This window comes from Orcinus orca, chromosome 2 (genome assembly GCF_937001465.1).
Source record: "Orcinus orca chromosome 2, mOrcOrc1.1, whole genome shotgun sequence".
Lineage (NCBI taxonomy): Eukaryota > Metazoa > Chordata > Mammalia > Artiodactyla > Delphinidae > Orcinus > Orcinus orca.
The window spans coordinates 21,813,264-21,826,034 of NC_064560.1; the positions used below are offsets into that span (position 1 = coordinate 21,813,264).

At 36.4% G+C, this 12,771-nt stretch overlaps 1 long non-coding RNA gene across 1 annotated transcript in view; it reads left to right on the top strand.

The window, feature by feature from the left end:
- The first annotated feature begins 606 nt into the window (after positions 1-606).
- The window catches only part of LOC125963451 (uncharacterized), a 285,498-nt gene continuing 273,333 nt past the window's right edge, over positions 607-12,771 (top strand). Inside the window, exon 1 of the long non-coding RNA XR_007475450.1 lies at positions 607-666. This is a non-coding gene — a long non-coding RNA (uncharacterized LOC125963451). The remainder of the gene's footprint in view (positions 667-12,771) is intronic.

The window sequence follows — 12,771 nt, forward strand, 5'->3', positions numbered from 1 at the left end:
TATTTGTACAGTGTTGACTGTAGTTAAGGATTTCATTATTCTTGTCTCCGCATACCCCATCATACCTATGCCTTGCAAATAATGGATACCAAAGGAAGTTCATGAATTAAGTCTATCTGAATTCATGTTATTTGAAATCTCTGAAATAGCATGTAACGATTTAAAACAATTTTTCAAATTCTTCTAATCTTTACTCTTTCTCTTACTTAACAATAGTCTAGAGTATCTACCATATGTCAGAGAGGAAGAAAAGAACATTCTGAATGAAGGAAACTAAAAGGAGATAAATACTGTTCATGGAATCACTGAGGCATATACAAGATGGAATACCAGGGGCTAAATTTGGGTTTAACAAATGTAAGTTTCATGGGTCAGTATGTTGGGCCTAACTAGAAACTACTGTGACTACGGAATATTACATCAGTTTCATTGATGTTTTTTTATGGTGCTGCATGATGAGGCTTTTAAGCACTTAAGCTTTATACAATAACATTATTGCTTTCACAAGAGTTCAAACACACACACATACTCCACAGGTTTTCAAGAATAAGTAATTCCCATTACTCTAGGAAGTGGATCAAAAAAGATCTTGCTGTGATTTACGTCAAAGAGTGTTCTTCCTATGTTTTCCTCTAAGAGTTTTATAGTGTCTGGTCTTAAATTTAGGTCTCAAATCCATTTTGAGTTTATTTTTGTGTATGGTGTTAGGGAGTGTTCTAATTTCATTCTTTTACATGTAGCTGTCCAGTTTTCCCAGCACCACTTACTGAAGAGACTGTCTTTTCTCCACTGTATATCCTTGCCTCCTTTGTCATAGATTAGTTGACCACAGGTGTGTGGGTTTATCTCTGGGCTTTCTATCTTGTTCCATTGATCTATGTTTCTGTTTTTGTGCCAGTACCATATTGGTACAGATGAACCGGTTTGCAGGGCAGAAGTTGAGACACAGATGTAGAGAACAAACGTATGGACACCAAGGGGGGAAAGCTGTGGGGGGGTGGGGATGGTGGTGTGGTGAATTGGGCAATTGGGATTGACATGTATACACTGATGTGTATAAAATTGATGACTAATAAAAACCTGCTGTATAAAAAAATAAATAAAATAAAATTCAAAAAAAAAAAAAAAAGAAGTAATTCATTGTGGTGTACAACTTCTATAGAGACCTTGAAAGCCAAAATTTGTCCTGGCTGATCTCTTTCTGCTTTATTTTGCTGTGTTGATTTTTTACCCTGGGTGGACTCTTCTGTATTCAATTAGCACCACCTTCCACCTGAATAATAAAATATCTCTACATTCCTGACTAATTAATGGAAATATTGGGCAGTTGGGATGGAGGGTGAGCATGGAAAACATCCTCAGAAAATGGAATAGATTGCTAAGGAAATCAGACCTTTACAATTTTATGAGACCTAGTCTCTAGCTTTGAGCTGAACTCAAGAAATCATGGAGAAAATCAGCTAGACAACAGCATATTCAATAACTTAACACACTGTTAAATATTCAATTAAAAATTCTCTTTACAAAGCATGGGTTAGAAGCATTATATACAAAGTGCCACACCATATAATAGAACTTACTGAAGGCTTACTTCTTGACAAGCTCTGAGCTTGATGTTACTCAATTCACCTTATGGATTCTCCAAGTACTATGATCAGTAGGTAGCATTACTCACATTTTACCAGCAAAGGCAATGAAAATATGGAAGTTTAAGAAACCTGCCTGTAATTACAAAGATAGAAGGTGACTGCGCTGTGATCAAAATAAAGATCAGTCTTATTCTAATATTAATGTCAATATATAATTGTTAAAAATAGATTCTTAAATACATTCTTGGCAACAACAACAAAATCTTAAAAAAATTATACTGTATAGTTGTGTTCTTTGGTCCCCAGAAGACTTGAAGAATTTTCACAGTGGAGATGCATATAATTTTAGCCTTTTAAAAAAACCATTCCTAGGATTTTGTTTTTCTAGGGCTATGGTTCTTGTCATTGTAAAGCTGTTCTTTTTTTTTTTTTTTCCCCCCACAATAGTAGCTTAAGTCTATGGCTCTTACAATAACTTTGCCTCCTTATGCTGATGGTGGATGCCCTGTTGGCATTTCCTATTTCTTCTTCAACCTACAAAGGTCAACATACTGAGATGACTGCTACAGATCTGAGGCTCACCCTTCATTCTGCAATGAATCATTTTCTATGTGTGATTGCTCACATTTTTATTAAGGGAACTTTACTTTTTGTAACTGCATATGATTTTTTCTCCTTTCATTCCCACGTACTTAAAAATGCTTTACTGTAAAATCACACGTTTCTCCCACTTGATTCATGTAATTTTTCTCTTTGAATCATTCCTCTTGCACCCACTTGCTTTCCACATATAATTCAAGCTTCTTGAGCTTACCCTTAGTAATTTACTTCACTTATTTATTTATTTCTATAAACATTTTTTCCTTTTTCCAAATAGTCTATGACTTTAGTGCTACCTTACCTGCCCCCCACCAAATTTCCCTTAATGCTCCTCTCTTCGTGTAAATTCCCATCACAAAAATCATTAGTAAAGTCTTGATTGGCCTAAAACCTCAAAAAAATGTCTCTTTCCTCCCTGTGTTTTCCGATGTAGTGTGAGACATCTGAAAAATATCAAAATAGGTGCCCCAAAATGTATGTCCTTGTATGTGAACAGAGTCAGTTTAACACTGTGTGTGTGTGTATGCGCAAATAATAAAGATTTCTTTAATTCTCTTCTAACTGTTCATTCTGTTTCTTTAAAAATCTTGTGTATAACCAAGGCAACTCAAAAGCTATTATATACAAAAGTATATAATAGGGCTTCCCTGGTGGCACAGTGGTTGAGAGTCCGCCTGCCGATTCAGGGGACACGGGTTCGTGCCCCGGTCCGGGAAGATCCCACATGCCGCAGAGGGCTAGGCCCGTGAGCCACGGCCACTGAGCCTGCACGTCCGGAGCCTGTGCTCCGCAACGGGAGAGGCCACAACAGTGAGAGGCCCACGTACCGCAAAAAAAAAAAAAAGTATATAAGTTCTGTTCATATTAAATCACCAGTCTTTTGTTCCATAATAGGAGGAAGCCATATGCAGTGAGTTCTAATGGAACAGAGGAAATCAAGGTAGGTAGCTTGGTCTGTGCTATAAGATGTTTTCAGTTTAAAAGAAAGTAAAATGAGACTATGAAAATAAATACAATCCTGGGCTGTATATGAGTGCCAGTAAAAGAATGAACAAACCGAGATAAGCATTTAAGAGAGGGAAGTATCCCAAACAGCAGTGGGCATCAGGGAACATTTTATGTAGGTGGCGATGTTTGCGCTGTACCTGAAATATAAGTGAGATTCTGACTGGCAGAGAAAGCATGGAGTATACAAGCATGGTAAATGCACAGAGTCTGGGAAATATTGGGTATGTTCAGAGGACAGAGATGGAAGCCATATTTACTGGCGTACACAGTGCAGTGTGGGAGGTAAGTTTGAAAAGATAAGACAGAACCACAGGATAAGGGGTCTTAGACAAACGACCAAGTTTCTCATTTTAATTGGTAAATAATAGCTGTGACGTTTAATAAAATTGTTTGAAAATGTGAATGAACATTTATTGTGTCTTTTTTCATCTTTTCTCCTTCTGACATTAAAGAAGGGAAGGGTCGCTATAACAAGAATCACAAGGTGCCTGATTGTAATTTTTCAACTAAGAGGGAAAATGGAGGCCAACCTTTTTGACACATTCTGAGCTCTCTCTGAGAGCTGAGAGATACGAGAAACTGACACATGTGGACTGTACACCTTAGGTGGCCAGGATACAAAAGTGGATGTGTAGGAATAGAAAAGAGTGTCTCTTGCAACCTGAGTTGAGGATATCTTGAGTACTTCTGGAATTTAGAAGAGAAAGTAGCTAGATAAGAATCTGAAATTACATGTGTCTATGTTTTTGTAATTTTACTATTCATTCAAGTGTGTTTATGATTTACCATTTGGGAATGCTCAGACTATGCACCTCTGTGACTTTGTCACCACCTGGTGACGGGATGCTAAATTTTTAGATTTATTTATTAGATATTCATTTAAAAATTTGTGTATAGGGCTCCCCTGGTGGCACAGTGGTTGAAAGTCCGCCTGCCGATGCAGGGGACACGGGTTCGTGCCTGCGCCTGCGCGTCCGGAGTCTGTGCTCCGCAACGGGAGAGGCCACAACAGTAAAAGGCCCACATACCAAAAAAAAAAAAAAAAAATTGTGTATAAAACTGTAAAACAGCATCACATATATGAGAATGAAATCTGAAATTGGTGGACCAGGCATTCCTATTACCACTGGAACATGAAGGAAGAGAGAGCATAATTTAACGTGACACCCTTTCTGTATCCTCTGGATCCATTTTCCATTGTTTCCTTCCCTTCTATTGTTAAGAAATTTGCATGGCAAAAATCAGGGTTACAGTGAAGCAGAAGGTATTATTTCTTCTTGTAAGGAATTAATAATAAGTTTGTAAAGATCAGGTTTATACATAAAAGATAAACTCATGCAGAATAGAGTGATCTCAAAAACAACTGATTATTGTTGAAGAAAGGAAGAGATCACTATGGGTGGCACAGGAAAGAAAAGTTTCATAGAAAGGAAGAGACGTCAGTTGGCACTTGAAGGAATAGAACTTAGACAAGTTTAGGCAATTTCCAGGGAGCATGAATAATAAAGTCACGGATGTGGAGGTGGACATGTATAACTGGACAAATGTGAGATAATTGAACAAGTTGTGTTAGCACGGCTGTTATCCATCGTGGAGGGAAAAAAATTCACATGTACAGCCCTCCAATGAACGCCTTCCTAAATCTTGTTTAAATCTTATTTAATGATACTCCATGACATAATTTAAGTATAAATATTATAGGATGGCTCCTTTTTACAATTGTTTTAATGTTTCTTTAATGACATAGTTTTATGTGTATTAGCTAATTGAGCAATATTTGTTAAATTCAAGAAGGAAGGTAGCACGGGAATGAAGAGGAATAAATGAAATGTGCCATATTTTAGAGGATCTGGACTACCAAAGATAAAACAAAAATACTGACTCACCAATCCTTTCCTTCTCAGGGTGAATTTTGCTTTTGGTAATAAAGACAGATATAAGTTATGGTTAGGCCTCGGTTTAAATTTTAATGGCTATTAACTAGCACTAATTAAGTAATGCTAATTAAGTAATAGCCATTTTGATGGCTAGAAAGCCACTTGCAATTCTCCACTATTTGTATGTTCATTGATATATGTGATTGTGTCAATACTTCTCTGCAGAAACAACCCTACACATGTCCCACTCATGATATAATGCCCACCAAAAAAAGGTCATCCATAAAAAGACCTTTTTATGGAGAAACTTCATAAAGTGCAATGGGTTTGCACGAACATGTTAGGACCAAGGGCAAATAAGACTAAGTTTCCTCTCAAAAATCTTGCAAGTCAGAATGAAAGGAGTTTTTCCATTCCTCTCTTAAGCTCCACGTTGTAATAAGCCAGGCTGGGTGAGGCTGGAAGTAGCCAACAGGACTTTGCAAACATTCTAACAAATATTCTGAATCCTCGTTTTAAGGTTACAAGTAGTGAAGTCTTACTTTCACAGCTTAAATTTTAGTAAAGAGTAGTACTTATGAAAGAAGACACTCAGGGATGATTCCTTCATGAGGAGGGCATTTTATTTGTTTTGGTTAGTACCAAAAGGTCACTACCGCATCTCACAGCAGTCAGCCGGGACAGTCAGCCTTGGACCCCATCGGGGAGGACTCTACCAGACCTTCCAAGGCGAAGTCTGAAGGAAGATCTAATTACATGTCACCCTGCTCTCCTCCTCTTCCTTCCTCAGGAGTGGTGATGACAAAAAGAGGCAAAACATGAACTTTATATAAACTGCATGGGCATGTAACATTCTTGAGGAGGAAAGATATTCAGCTAATCAGTCCCCAGCTTTCCAGAACACCAACCTTCCAAGCGAAACACATGAATTTTTTCTGGCATTTTTATTTTTACCATAACAATTGAAAAAGAATTCCAACCACAAAGGGAAGAAAAGCCACCTGTTTGAAAATACTTTTGCCCTTCAACAGACTGTTCCTGCACACCCATTATTTGTACACTGAGGATTTGAAAGCCTTTATTAAGCTCAGTTCACTGGGTCTCAAACCATTAAGTTGAAGCACAGTTGCTTATTTTAAAGTCCAAAGACAAGTTCAATCCCTACTCTTTTAGAAGTACTCTTCCACAGTGATATAAAATAGGACAAGGCAGTCTTTCAACTTTCAAAGTTGAGCTCTTAAAGTTATGTTTTTGTGCATTTTGCTTCACACTGGGACAGACTGTCTCCTAAAATATCATTCTTTTCATAGAAAATAATTAGGAAGAATAATACAATTGTCTACAACTACTATCTGTTGAGGGGAAAACCAACAAATACTAGACTGCAAAACTAAATAGAAATAGTAGGTGGGACATTTTCTTTGGCATTTCCCATGAATCTATCATCTCTGCTAAACATGAAAAATAATCAAATTTGGTATCAGATATTGGATGTGTGACATTAAAAGTCACATATCATAACAATGTCTTTTTTTTTTAAGTATAAACATTTCTTGTATAAATCAGAGTCATTCACCAAGACGGAACAGTAATACCCTTGAATGGACAGTAAAAGACAGAAAGGTAGCCAAGAGCCTAGCAGATTGAGGTTTTTGGACACCCTAAACATGAGGACCAAGTCAAAAGACAAGTTAAGGGGTGTCCCATTACCAAGTTTTGCATGAAACATTGTTATTAGGAATGAGGCCATGACTAATAATATAAATGACAATATCCTTCTACATTATTATTAATAGAATTCACATGCTAATTTCAGCTCATAATTAATGAGAAAAGGGGATAAAAAGCGTAACAGTGGTTCATGCAGATAAAGAGATTTCTGTTTCCTGTTGAGAATGACTCATTGGGAATACGATGCAGAAACCATGCTATTTAAATAAATGTAGAGCCAATGCCTTCAATTCTTTTAAAATTCATTATTGTTTACTTCCATCTGTGGAATGGAAGACTTTCCAGAGAGCTCTGGGTGTAACTTTTCAAACTATGGTTCTATTACACAACTTTATTTTTAAATAAAAATAATAATTAAATAATTACAAGAAGTCAAAGATAATTCAGGCAGAACTTTGAAAAGCATATGCTGTGCAATATAATGGAAAGAAATAGACTTTTATAACATTAATGTAGAAATATAAAACCAGCCTCCATAAATAGATACTAATTAAAAACTTGAGGAATTGTTAATGAAAAGACACTTCATTTATTAAGACTCTATTATCTAATAATCTTAACTGCATTTCTCTTTAACATAAAATAGGCTATTCTTATCATTTGCTTTTTTTTAAAATAAAAAACTATTTTTAACATCGTTATTGGAGTATACTTGCTTTAAAATGGTGTGTTAGTTTCTGCTGTATAACAAAGTGAAACAGCTATACACATACATACTTCCCCATCTCTCTTCCCTCTTGCATCTCCCTCCCACCATCCCTATCCTACCCCTCTAGGTGGTCACAAAGCACCGAGCTGATCTCCCTGTGCTATGCGGCTGCTTGCCACTAGCTATCTATTTTACATTTGGTAGTGTATATACATCCAAGCCACTCTCTCACTTGGTCCTAGCTTACCCTGCCCCCTCCCTGTGTCCTCAACTCCATTCTCTATGTCTGCATCTTTATTTCTGTCCTGCCCCTGGTTCTTCAGAAACATTTCTTTTCTTCTTTTTTTTTTTAGACTCCATATATATGTGTTAGCATACGATACTCGTTTCTCTCTTTCTGACTTACTTCACTCTGTATGACAGACTCTAGGTCCATCCAACTCACTACAAATAACTCAAATTCATTTCTTTCCATGGCTGAGGAATATTCCATTGCATATATGTGCCACATCTTCTTTATCCATTCATCTGTCAAAGGACACTTAGGTTGCTTCCATGTCCTGGCTACTGTAAATAGAGCTTCAATGAACACTGTGGTACATGACTCTTTATGAATTATAGTTTTATCAGGGTATATGCCCAGTAGTGGGATTGCTGGGTCATATGGCATTTCTATTTTTAGTTTTTAGGGAACTCCATACTGTTCTCCATAGTGGCTGTATCGCTTGACATCCCGACGAACAATGCAAGATGGTTCCCTTTTCTCCATACTCTCTCTAGTATTGTTTGTAGATTTTTTGATGATGGCCTTTCTGACTGGTGTGAGGTGATATCTCATTGTGGTTTGATTTGCATTTCTCTAATGATTAGGGATGTTGAACATCTTTTCACGTGTTTGTTGGCCATCTATATATCTTCTTTGGAGAAATGTCTATTAGGTCTTCGGCCCATATGTGGATTGGTTTGTTTATTTTTTTGATATTGAGCTGCATGAGCTGCTTGTATATTTTGGAGATTAATCCTTTATCCATCGATTCAGTTGCAAATATTTCTCCCATTCTGAGGGTTGTCTTTTCACCTTGTTTATGGTTTCCTTTGCTGTGCAAAAGCTTGTAGGTTTGATTAGGTCCCATCTGTTTATTTTTGTTTTTATTTCCATTTCTCTAGGAAATGAGTAAAAAGGATCTTGCTGTGATTTATGTCATAGAGTGTTCTGCCTATGTTTTCCTCTAAGAGTTTTATAGTGTCTGGCCTTACATTTAGGTCTTTAAACCATTTTGAGTTTATTTTTGTGTATGGTGTTAAGGAGTGTTCTGATTTCATTCTTTTACATGTAGCTGTACAGTTTTCCCAGCACCACTTATTGAAGAGGCTGTCTTTTCTCCATTGTGTATTCTTGCTTCCTTTATAAAAAATAAGGTAACCATATGTGCGTGGGTTTATCCCTGGGCTTTCTATTCTGTTCCATTGATCTATCTTTCTGTTTTTGTGCCAGTACCATATTGTCTTGATTACTGTAGCTTTGTAGTATAGTCTGAAGTCAGGGAGCCTGATTCCTCCAGCTCCGTTTTTCGTTCTCAAGATTGCTTTGGCTATTTGGGGTCTTTCGTGTTTCCATACAAATTGTGCAAGTTTTTGTTCTAGTTCTGTGAAAAATGCCAGTGGTAGTTTGATAGGTATTGCATTGAATCTGTAGATTGCTTTGGGTAGTATAGTCATTTTCACAATGTTGATTCTTCCAATCCAAGAACATGGTATATCTCTCCACCTCTTTGTATCATCTTTAATTTCTTTCATCAGTGTCTTATAGTTTTCTGCATAAAGGTCTCTTATCTCCCTAGGTAGGTTTATTCCTAGGTATTTTATTATTTTTGTTGCAATGGTAAATGGGAGTGTTTCCTTATTTTTTTTTCAGATTTTTCATCATTAGTGTATAGGAATGCAAGAGATTTCTGTGCATTAGTTTGTATCCTGCTACTTTACCAAATTCATTGATTAACTCTAGTAGTTTTCTGGTAGCATCTTTAGGATTCTCTATGTATATATATAGAATCAAGTCATCTGCAAACAGTGACAGTTTTACTTCTTCTTTTCCAATTTGCATTCCTTTTAATTATTTTTCTTCTCTGATTGCTGTGGCTAAAACTTCCAAAACTATTTTGAATAATAGTGGTGAGAGTGGGCATCCTTGTCTTGTTCCTGATTTTAGAGTAAATGGTTTCAGTTTCTCACCATTGAGAATGATGTTGGCTGTGGGTTTGTCATATATGGTCGTAATTATGTTGAGGTAAGTTCCCTCTATCCCTACTCTCTGGAGGGTTTTTATCATAAATGTATATTGAATTTTGTCAAAACCTTTTTCTGCATCCATTGAGGTGATCATATGGTTTCTCTCCTTCAATTTGTTAATATGGTTTATCACATTGATTGATTTGTGTATATTGTAGTATCCTTGCATTCCTGGGATAAACCCCACTTGATCATGGTGTATGATCCTTTTAATGTGCTGTTGGATTCTGTTTGCTAGTAGTTTGCTGAGGATTTTTCCATCTATGTTCATCAGTGATATTGGCCTGTAGTTTTCTTTTTTTGTGGTATCTTTGTCTGGTTTTGGTATCAGGGTGATGGTGGCCTCGTAGAATGAGTTTGGGAGTGTTCCTGTCTCTGCTATATTTTGGAAGAGTTTGAAAAGTATAGGTGTTACCTCTTCTCTAAATGTTTAACAGAATTCGCCTGTGAAGCCATCTGGTTATAGGCTTTTGTTTGTTGGAAGATTTTTAATCACAGTTTCAATTTCAGTGCTTGTGATTGGTCTGTTTATATTTTCTATTTCTTCCTGGTTCAGTCTCAGAAGGTTGTGCTTTTCTAAGAATTTGTCCATTTCTTCCAGGTTGTCCATTTTATTGGCATATATTTGCTTTTAGTAATGTCTCATGATCCTGTGTAATTATGCAGTTTCAGTTGTTACTTCTTTTTCATTTCTATTGATTTGAGTCTTCTCCCTTTTTTTCTTGATGAGTCTGGCTAATGGTCATTCAATTTTGTTTATCTTCTCAAAGAACCAGCTTTTAGTTTTATTGATCTTTGCTATTGTTTCCTTCATTTCTTTTTCATTTATTTCTGATCTGATTTTTATGATTTCTTCTCTTCTGCTAACTTTGGGTTTGTTTGTTTTTTGTCTTGTTTCTCTAATTGCTTTAGGTGTAAGGTTAGGTTGTTTATTTGGGATGTCTCTTGTTTCCTGAGGTAAGACAGTATCGCTATAAACTTCCCTCTTAGAACTGCTTTTCCTACATCTGATTTTGGGTCATCGTGTTTTCATTGTCATTTGTTTCTAGGTATTTTTTTATTTCCTTTTTGATTTCTTCAGTGATCTCTTGGTTATTTAGCAGTGTATGGTTTAGCCTCCATGTGTTTGTATTTTTTACAGATTTTTTCCTGTAACTGATATCTAGTCTCACAGCATTGTGATCAGAAAAGATACCTGATATGATTTCAATTTTCTTAAATTTACCAAGGCTTGATTTGTGACCCAAGATATGATCCGTCCTGGAGAATGTTCCATGAGCACTTGAGAAGAAAGTGTAATCTGCTGTTTTGGATGGAATGTCCTATAAATATCAATTAAGTCCATCTTGTTTAATGTGTTATTTAAAGCTTGTGTTTATTTATTTATTTTCATTTTGGATGATCTGTCTATTGGTGAAAGTTGGGTGTTAAAGTCCCCTACTATTATTTTGTTACTGTCAATTTCCCCTTTTATGGTTGTCAGCATTTGCCTTATGTATTGAGGTGTTCCTATATTGGGTGCATAAATATTTATAGTTGTTATATCTTCTTCTTGGATTGATCCCTTGATCATTATGTAGTGTCCTTTCTCTTGTAATAGCCTTTAAAGTCTATTTTGTCTGAGATGAGAATTGCTACTGCAGCTTTCTTCTGATATCCATTTGTATGGAGCATCTTTTTCCATTCCCTCACTTTCAGTCTGTATGCATCCCTAGGTCTGAAGTGGGTCTCTTGTAGACAGCATATACATGGGTCTTGTTTTTGTATCCATTCAGCCAGTCTATATCTTTTGGTTGCAGCATTTAATCCATTTACATTTAAGGTAGTTATCAATATGTATGTTCCCATTGCCATTTCCTTAATTGTTTGGGGTTTGTTGTTGTAAATCTTTTCCTTCTCTTGTGTTTCCTGCCAGAGAAGTTCCTTTAGCATTTGTTGTAGAGCTGGTTTGCTGATGCTGAATTTTCTTAGCTTTTGCTCCTCTGTAAAGCTTTTAATTTCTCTGACGAATCTGAATGAGATCCTTGCTGGGTACAGTAATCTTGGGTGTAGGTTTTTCCCTTTCTTCACTTTAAATATGTCCTGCCACTCCCTTCTGGCTTGCAGAGTTTTTGCTGAAAGATCAGCTGTTAACCTTATGGGGATTCTTTTTTATGTTAATTGTTGCTTGTCTTTAGCTGCTTTTAATATTTTTTCTCTGTATTTAATTTTTGATGGTATGATTAATATGTGTCTTGGTGTGTTTCTCCTTGGATTTATCCTGTATGGGATTCTCTGCACTTCCTGCACTTGACTATTTCCTCACCCATATTAGGGATGTTTTCAACTATAATATCTTCAAATATTTCCTCAGTCCCTTTTTTTTGTCTTCTTCTTCTGGGACCCCTATAATTCAAAAGTTGGTGCATTTAATGTTGTCACAGACGTCTCTGAGATTGTCCTCAAGTCTTTTCATTCTTTTTTCTTTATTCTGCTCTGCAATCATTATTTCCACTATTTTGTCTTCTAGGTCAGTTTCCATTTTTCTGCCTCAGTTATTCTGCTATTGATTCGTTCTAGGGAATTTTTAATTTCACTTATTGTGTTTTTCATCATTCTTTGTTTGCTCTGTAGTCTTCTAGGTCCTTGTTAAATGTTTCTTTTATTTTCTCCATTGTATTTCCAAGATTTTGGATCATCTTCACTATCATTACTCTCTATTCTTTTTTAGGTAGATTGCCTATTTCCTCTTCATTTGTTTGGTGTGGTGGGTTTTTACCTTGCTCCTTCATGTGCTGTGTATTTCTCTGTCTTCTCATGTTAACTTACTGTGTTTGGGGTCTCCATTTTGCAGGCTGCAGTTTCATAGTTTCTATCGTTTTTGGTGTCTGCTCCCAGTGGGTATGGTTGGTTCAGTCGGTTGTGTAGGTTTCCCGCTGGAGGGGACTGGTGCCCGTGTTCTGGTGGATGAGGCTGGATTTTGTCTTTCTGGTGGTCAGGACCACGTCCAGTGGTGTGTTTTGGGGTGTCTGTTAACTTATTATGCTTT